This window comes from Gossypium raimondii, chromosome 8 (genome assembly GCF_025698545.1).
Source record: "Gossypium raimondii isolate GPD5lz chromosome 8, ASM2569854v1, whole genome shotgun sequence".
NCBI lineage: Eukaryota > Viridiplantae > Streptophyta > Magnoliopsida > Malvales > Malvaceae > Gossypium > Gossypium raimondii.
The window spans coordinates 22,187,135-22,196,761 of NC_068572.1; the positions used below are offsets into that span (position 1 = coordinate 22,187,135).

Consider the following 9,627-nt stretch of genomic DNA (forward strand, 5'->3'; position numbering starts at 1 on the left):
ACAATCTTCTAAAAAAATTGGTTCGAGTTTTATAGGCGTGTTTAGCAAATGAAGTGCAGGAAACATTTCCTAAAAATAAAAGTTCCTAAATAATTATGCAATTCTGACTATAGCAGACCTCTCCTAATGTATTTAGGATATCTTTCCTTTAAACTCAGTTTCTCTATTCTCACTTATTCAGTCATTTAAAAATTTTAATTACAGATATTAGTTTTTCTAGGTAATTGATCTTGTCATATGGTTTCTTTACTTGACAATCTCAATGGAGCATACACTAGATTACCAGGTAATATATCATACCACAATTTTAATGTATTTCACTCATGAAGCTAAGGCTTTTAACTAAATAGATGGATGAAGCGAACACTATCTCTTTAGCTAATCAGCCTATTACTACAGTGGAGTGTCCTTAAATTATTATTAATAAATATATATTTTACTCACTCTTATTTGAACTCATTTTTTTTATCAATAATATGATAGAGCAAACAAAGCATTACTGACCTACTCAACAGTTTCAAACATTGGAGTGTAAAACTATTGCAAGGGTATTCCTTATTATTCATAACCAAATTATTAAATTTAGGTTCAAGAAATTCTAAATGCATTAAAAGAACCCTACTAAAAATTAAATTGCATTGATACTTAATTTATTCTACTTTTAGGAATCAATTTTCAAACAACTATCCTAAGCTAAACATGTTTAATCAACTGTCACAATTTTCTAAATTAATCGAAGAATTATTAATTATCCTCGTCGAACATCACCGATAACAATATACTCAGCATAGTTTGGAAATTATTTGGAATTTGTATGTAATGGAAAAATGAATGACAAAATGCATGAATACTAAAGCATCTATCTACAACGTACTATAGTTACAACAAAACACACCCCCAAACCTAATGGATGCATTGTCGTCAATGCATGAACTATGAAACATGTCAAAATACAAAAACAACAGCTGACAATTATAAAAATGCAATGACAACCAAATATGAACACATTAAACATATATTATAGAATGAAAGAAGAGAACAAAAGCTTGGAAGGAGTTGGGGTTACTCTAATTGGGTTGGGTTGAACACCAGCATCATCTTGAACAGAATTTCAGTAGCTCGCTTGTCATGCTTCTGTTTTAGTTGGTTAATAGGCACCTCATCATCATCATCAGTATCTGACTTCGTGAGATCATCAATCAGTTGATGAATCGTAGGTTCTTGTTCGGTCATAGGTGCAATAGATTTTGGTGTAGTGGTGGTGTCAGCAGGTGTAGTAGCTTGGGCCACATCAGCTTCATCCTTATTAGATTCAACATGTACAAATTCGGTTGTAGTAGCTTGAGTCACATCAGCTTCATCCTTATTAGATTCAACATGTACAAATTCGGTTTTCTCCACTTCTCCTTCCTGTTCCATGGTGTTCTTCTCCGTATTGGCTTCAACAAAAATTCTGTAGGAAAAATAGAGAATGTAGGCATAGGCCAAGTAAAGTTCTTCTGAAGAGATTTCTTCATGGCCTTATGTCTTCATTAGACATACCCGCAAAATAGAGCCATTTCCTTTTGAGCTCGGCCAAAATCAATGGCTAACCTTAGTTGGTGTTTCTCCATAATTGGAAATTGCTGTTGCAACATATCAAGCACTTCAATCACTTTTTGCTCAAAGTTACTGTGAGATGTTGATGAAGCAACATCAGTATTCATAGATGGCGACGATGTAGATGTAGAACCTAGATGCCTTGGCATTTCCTTCCCAAAAAAATTTTAGGGCGAGTTGCTTTGTTATGGCTCCTTTGTTAGGGATTGTGTCTTCATTCGCTTGAATGGAACCTTCGCCCTCTAAAAAGTATCGTAATGAATGACGAAAAATTTATGGTACCGACATTGTTTTGAGAGCAGCGGTGAAGTTCTCTAAAGATAATGCTTCCAACATTGATTTTTTTGCTCGTCATAACCGAGTGTAATAATAATAGGCGTTCTTTTGAAATAGTTGAGTTGTGAGTAGAAGAGATGAGACGAGTTTTAAGGAAATGATACCTGACGCTACAGTAAGGCTTTAACGATACACGATCAATGGTATAGTAGTCATTTCAATAAACTATCCACTTCGTCCCCTCGACACATAAATCTGTTAGAACTTGGTAGAGTCATTCAGTTGTCATAGTCTTGACAAATTGGGCGTGTTCATCAGGGCCATTAGATAACCCATATTACGTATTGATGAAGTCTTCATTGAACATAATCAAGACACCATGTACATATATAAAAGCATTAGCAGGAGAGGTGAGATGAGCATAAAATTCTTTCACTACCTTTGTGAGAACGTCATTGGGGTTGAGACAGAACATTTGCCATCCATGTTTCTCTACTACAGAAGAGATTGCTTCAGAATAGGCCATAAAGGGGGCATCTTGAAAAAGGAAACCTTTTTCCAGACAAAATGGCCTCTTTGATATGTTATGGGTATACTTTTCTACCACGGTTTTGCTAAATAATGTTCATGGAGGCACAAGAGAGACAATAGTGATTGGAAAATAAAAAAAGGTGATACCTTTACAGTTTTATGGAGTAAAATGGGAGAAAGTTGAAGAGGATGAAATGACAAAGAAGTTAGAAAAGAAGTGGATCGACTGGGGTAAAATGTGAGAGGAATATAGCAATGATGTGGGGGCTAAGATTAACCTAAGATTGCGCCCTAACACAAAAAAAAATGAGTGGGAAAAGAAAAAATAACAAAAAGAATTAGTAAAGTAAAATTAACTAATATATTAAATGGGCTGAATTCTACAAACCTGGGCCATAATGTGCCCGTAACAAAAGAAAATAATAGTTAAGTAAACTTATTTAAAAAACTAAACAAAGAAATTAAAAGGAAAGTAAATGAATAAAAAATAACAGGAAAGAAATATTAAGTAGTTTGAAAACTGATGGAATTTTTATTACGAATTATAGGGGCTCCAAAGTAGTGCTTTAATCATTGGCTATTGACTTTGGAAATGGAACCAGTCTTGCTATATTTAACTTCTACAGCTCCATGAGGATAGACATGCACTATCTCGAATTGGCCAGACCAACGAGATTTCAATTTGCTTGAAAACAATTTAAGCCTGGAATTGAATAACAAGACCTGTTGTCCAAGTGTAAATTGCCATGGCAAAATTTTGTTGGCATGCCATCATTTAGTCTTTTCTTTGTACAGCTTGGCATTCTCATAGGCTTGTGCTTGGAATTCTTCCATCTCATTCAACTCTAATAGGCAGTTGGTACCAGCAGCACTCCAATCCATATTTAATTTCTTAATTGCTCAATATGTCTTATGTTCAAGTTCAATGGGCAAATGACAGGGTTTCCCATAAACAAGCTTGAAGAGCGACATCCTCAATGTTGTCTTGAATGTAGTTCGATATGCCCATAAATCTTTATCCAATCTGGATGACCAATCTTTGTGGTTGGGATTTACTACCTTCTCCAAAATTTGTTTAATCTCTCTATTAGAGACTTCTGCCTGCTATTTATCTGGGGATGCTATGCTGTGGCAATTTTATGTTTAACTCCATACCTGTTTACAGTGTTAGCAATTAATTTGCAATCAAAGTGTAAACCCTCATCACTAATTAGAGCACGAGGGGTACCAAACCTGGTAAAAGTATTCTTATGTAAAAACTTTAGTACCGATTTGGCATCATTTGTTGGTAAAGCAAAAGCCTCAACCCACTTGAAGACATAATCAACAGCTAAAAGTATGTATACATTGCCCCAAGAAGGTGGGAATGGACCAATAAAATGAATTCCCCAAATGTTAAATAGTTCCACTTCTAAAATAGTTTACAAGGGCATTTCATACATCATCGATGGATTTCCAGTTCTTTGACAGCAATCGCAAGCTTGGCAAAATTCATGAGCATCTTTAAACATGGTTGGCCAATAAAAACTAGATTGGAGAACTTTTGCAGTAGTTCTCATGCCCCCAAAGTGCCCTCCATACGGTGCTAAAAGACAATGACATAAAATACTTTGAATCTGGTCATCTGGAACACACCTTCAAATTATTTGCCCTGCATAATGTTTGAATAAAAATAGTTCATCCCAATAATACTGCTTGGCATCATGAAGAAATTTTCTTCGTCTTTGATTGGTGAGGTCAGGTGGTAGTAATCCACTAACCAAAAAATTTACAATAACAACATACCACGGTAATGCCATGGCAACTAATATTTGCTCATCTGGGAAATCATCTTAAATGTGCTGAATATTACCGTCTTCAATTCCTGCTTCAATTCGAGACAAGTGATGAACCACTTGATTTTCTGTGTCTTTCCTATCTCTAATTTCTAGATCGAATTCCTACAATAGTAGTATCCATCGAATTAATCTAGGCTTGACATCTTTCTTGGTCACCAAGTATTTAATAGTAGTATCCATCGAATTAATCTAAGCTCTGAATTTGTAGAAGGCAAATACCACAGCTAACAGCTCCTTCTCAGTGGTGGTGTAATTTAGCTGTGAATCAGTTAACGTACAAATTGCGTAGTAGATACATCAAATACCTTGCCCTTTCTTTGCCCATGTACTACCCTTACGACAAAATCACTAGCATCACACATAAGTTCGAAAGGTAAAGTCCAATATGGTGCTATTACTATTGGTGCAGTGACTAGCCGCTTTTTCAACTCCTCAAATGCTTGTAAGCACTGCTTATTAAAATTGAAAGATCTGTTGTGTTCTAACAATGTACATAGGGGTTTTGATATTTTTGAAAATTTTTTAAAGAATCGTCGATAGAATCCTGCATTGCCAAGAAAACTGCGAATACATTTAATTGTGGAGGGTAATGGTAATTTCTCAATAAATTCAATTTTTGCTTTGTCGATGACAATCCCTTGTTGTGAAATTTTGTCTCAGGACAATCCCTTCACAGACCATGAAGTGGCACTTCTCCCAATTGAGAACAAGGTTAGTTTCTTCATACCAACAAAGAACTAACTACAGATTTTTTAAACAATCTTCAAAAGTATCACCAAACACCAAGGAGTCATCCATAAAAAATTCTAAAAATTTCTCCACCATGTCCGAAAATATTGCCATCATGCAACACTGAAATGTTGTTGGTGCATTGCATAATCCAAACGGCATTCGTTGGAACGCAAAATTTCCATAAGGACATATGAATGTGGTCTTCTCTTGATCAGTAAGAGCTATGGCAATCTGGTTATACCCCGAGTACCCATCTAGAAAATAATAGAAAGCTTTCCCCGCTAATCTATCTAACATCTGGTCGATAAATGGTATAGGAAAATGGTCTTTCCTTGTTGCTTTGTTGAGTTTTTGATAGTCTATACAAACCCCCCATCCTATGACAGTTCGAGTAGGAATGAATTTGTTGTTATCATTGCTTACCATGGTGACACCACCTTTTTTAGGTACACATTGAACAGGGATCACCCAAGAACTATCTAAAATTGGGTATAAAATTCCAGCATCCAGCCATTTGATAATCTCCTTTTTGACAACTTTCTTCATAATGGGAATCAATCTTTTCTGCTGCTCGATAGATTTGCCATAGCAATCCTCTAGTAATATCTTATGCATGCAGATTGCTGAATTGATTCCTTTGATATCCGTAGTCGTCCATCCCAATGCTTTCTTAGATTTCTTTAAAACTTTCAATAGTTGAGCCTCTTGATCTAATGTCAATGCCACAAAAATTATTACTAGCAATGTGCTGTTATCTCCCAAGTAAGCATACTTCAGATGTGCAGGCAAAGCCTTCAATTCCAACATAGGAGGATCTTCTATGGATGGCTGAGGAGGTTTAAAATAATGGTCCGATAAATTTAATGATTCGAAACTTCACCTTGATCCATTGTCAATTTGCTTATCTTCTATCAGTTCACCAAGCTTTTCAATCATTTCTGCTTTAATTAACTCAAATGAGTCTGCATCATTATTACAATTATTGTGATAAAATTATGCAAATTCTTCTTGAACTATTGTGTCAACAATCTCAATAGCGTGACATTCTTCATCTGTATCTACACACTTTATAGCATCGAAAACATTAAAAGTTATCTACTGATCATTAACTCTCATAGTTAATTCACCTTTTGTACATCAATTAATGTTCTACCGATTGCTAGAAAAGGTCTCCCAAGTATGATTGGTACCTCTTTATGAACCTCACCTTCCAGAATAATAAAATCTACTGGGAAAATAAATTTGTCAACTCTTACCAACACGTCTTCTATTTTACCTACTGGATGTACATATGAATAATCAACTAATTGCAAAGTGACAACTGTAGGTCTCGCCTTCCCTATTCCCAGCTTCCTGAAAATAGACATAGGCATTAGATTTATACTCGCACCTAAGTCGCATAATACTTTGCCTACATAATGGTTTCCAATAGAGTAAGGTATCGTAAAACTCCCTGGATCATTCAGCTTTGGTGGCAATTTGTTTCTCAACATTGCAGTGCATCCTTTAGTGAGAGCAATAGTTTTGAACTCCCCTAACCTTCTCTTCTTTGATAAGATATCTTTCATGAATTTCACATAGTTGGGAATTTGTTCCAATGCTTCCACCAACGGTATATTGATGTGTAATTTCTTCAAAACTTCCAAGAATTTCTTGAATTGAAAATCTTACTTAGATTTTTGGAAACATTGAGGGAAAGGTGGCGGTGGCCTTCATTCCATTTGTTGAGGTTATTGTGTCGTGGCTTTTTTATTGGCATTATAATATGAATCTGCTTCAACATTTTTTTGGTTACTCTTTTCCTTTGTAGCCTGCTCCACTACTGGTTCTGAATTATTCTTATTTGTCAAATTTGAGCCACGTTCTACAATAATGGTGTCATTAACAACTCCTGATAACTGCGTACCACTTTTAAGCGTAATGGCTTGGCACTATTCCTTTCCTTGAGATCGTGAATTTTTTATATCACTATGCAGTGCTCCTTGCGGTCTTGAGCTTAATGCTTTGGCAATTTACCCTAGTTGAATCTTTAAAGCTCTTAAAGATGCAACTTAACTTTGAATGAGAACATCATTCTTGGCCATGTATTCCTTCAATAGATCTTCCATCGATGAAGAACTCGAAGCTGAATTTTGGTGAACATTTTACTGTGGCATGAGTTGATTATATCCAGGTGGTGCACTCGCAACATTCTATCGAATAGCGTAGCTAGAATTTCCCACCCCTGGATTACTCCAATTGAAGTTGGGATGTTGCTTCCACCTCAGATTATATGTGTTGGAAATATGTGTTGTTGTTGCGATTAAAATTTCTCATATAATAAACTGAGGTTGGATTCGATGGGCATTCATAAAAAATATGATCTTCTCTGCAGTAAACACATGCTAACTCGACTACTTTTATTTCCTGCACTGCAGCTTATCTTTCAAAGTGCTTTAATCATATTCGTTAAAGATGATACCTGAGTTGTTAGGGAAGTAATCACATCAATTTCTATTGCTCCAGAAACTCTTCTTCCAGTCCCTACTCTTGTAGTGGGGTATTGATAATTGTTGCTTGCTATCCTCTCCAGAATTTCATATGCATCATTATATGATTTAGTGAACACAGTCTCATTGGCAAATGTGTCAACCACCATCCTTGTATGCGCATTCAATCCATTGTAAAACATTTCTGTTGTATCTAATATTGAAAACCATGCATCGAGCATTTTCTAATTAACTCCTTGAATTACTTCCATGCTTCATATAATGTTTCATCCTTAGATTTCCGAAAGGATGTAATATCGTTCCTCAGTTTGACATTCATGTTTGGTGGATTATATCTCAGTAAACCTTTGACAAAGTTCATTCCAAGATGCCACCATACCTGATGGCAATGCATTTAACCATGTTCTGGCATGATCTCGCAATTAATAAGGGAATAACTTCAATTCCAGGGTAGGAACACCCTACTGCTTGAATGAATCACAGACTTCCAAAAAGAGTCTTAAGTGCAACTGTGGATCCTTAGTAGGCAATCCACAAAACTTCCCTACATTTTGTAACATTTGAAACATCACTGGCTTTAACTCGAAATGTTGAGCTTGAATATGCAACCTGATAATTCCTGGATTTAGATCATCTAAGATTGGCACTACATGTTCTCTGATGGGTCTGTCTCTTTTATCTATTATTCGAGGAAAATCAACATCCCTTCCTTCCTGATGTAATGGTTCTTCTCTAACCTGATCATTTCTAATTCATTCCATTTCTCACAATTCTTCTCCTTTTTCTCAATGTTCTCTCAATTTATGGATCAAAAGAATACTCTTCAATTGCTGAAATATCTCTACTCAAGCACCAACAAAAAAAAATCCAAAAAAAAAATCAAAACAACTAATTAAGATAAAAAAATCAAAATAAAAAAATATAATAACATACCAAATTTTCACAAATTTTGTCGATTCCCAGCAAAGGCGCCAAAAACTTGTCACGTGTGAATATGTAATGCGAATGTACAAGTATACACATCGAGTCAAGTAATAAAGTGATGAGTGAGTATCGTCTCCACAGTGATTAGAATTGATTAAAATAATTGGTTATGCTATTAGTATGAAATTGACTAATTAAATTGTGCAAAAAAATTGATGACAAATTGATAAAGAAATTTAATTAATGACTTAATAAAATCAATTATGAATGAATATATGCTAGGACAATTTAAATACTATGGCAATTCTCAAAGAATAAGTGGGGAAAATTTCTATTGTTTAATGATAAAGGTTGGAATTACTTAGGCTTTATTTTTATATAAGAATAATGCCATGAAAAAATCTTGACCATTCTACTGCTCAGGGACTCACTACTGCAGTCTGCTTCTTTCGAGAGCCAGACTTTAAGTTATCATTCTGAGTTTTTATATGCCTACAGAACTCTAGAATGATATACAGTTTGTTCTTCATTTCTTTATGCAGATTGCAACTTTTACGTCTAGAGTGCTGCAAAATATTCTTTCGAATACTTGCCTATATCATCTGATAATAATCCAGTCTATTTAATCTTTCCAGATTTAAATCAGATCTAATAACATAACATATAGTCATTTATGTCTAAAGTTTGTATGCATGCATTTAAAACAATTACAAATCTATTGAAACAGTAATCTACTCAAAATCAAACCATGGACATTAAAGATAATAAAAATTCACCCAAATAATTCCAACCCAATGTGATTTAGCTCATGGGTTGGACATTCAAATCCAAAACAAAACCATTCAACTTCATCATTTAAGTTTGTGGATCATAAAGTTCAAATCAAAAAATAAAGGCAAAACTGCAGGAAGCTTTCGCTGCTCCAGGTTTCACTTTAATAATGAGATTTGATGCAAAATCCAGGGCAGAGTTTTCTTTCCCTTCCTTGCGTTTGTGACTACTCTACTCTTTAAGCTGCTACCCTCTCCTCTCTTTTTTCTCTGAGATTTTTCATGAGAATCTGATGTAGGGAGAAAAAAAAAGCTTTCCAATTCTTCTCTCTCTCTAGATCCCCCATTCTTTTCTTTTCTATTTCCTCCTTTATAGGGTAGGTCCCTCCCTCTCAACACACACCTTTTACTTCTTCTTTTTCAGGGTGGTTTATCTGGTACAAGTATAGCTGGCTGAGAGTGACGTGG

The 9,627-nt window shown here is 35.1% G+C and overlaps 1 non-coding gene across 1 annotated transcript; it reads left to right on the plus strand.

Moving 5' to 3' along the window:
- The first annotated feature begins 7,668 nt into the window (after positions 1–7,668).
- LOC128032147 (small nucleolar RNA R71) lies at positions 7,669–7,775 on the plus strand. Its single transcript, XR_008188276.1, has one exon. It is a non-coding gene; the product is annotated as a small nucleolar RNA R71 (small nucleolar RNA).
- The last annotated feature ends 1,852 nt before the right edge of the window (positions 7,776–9,627 follow it).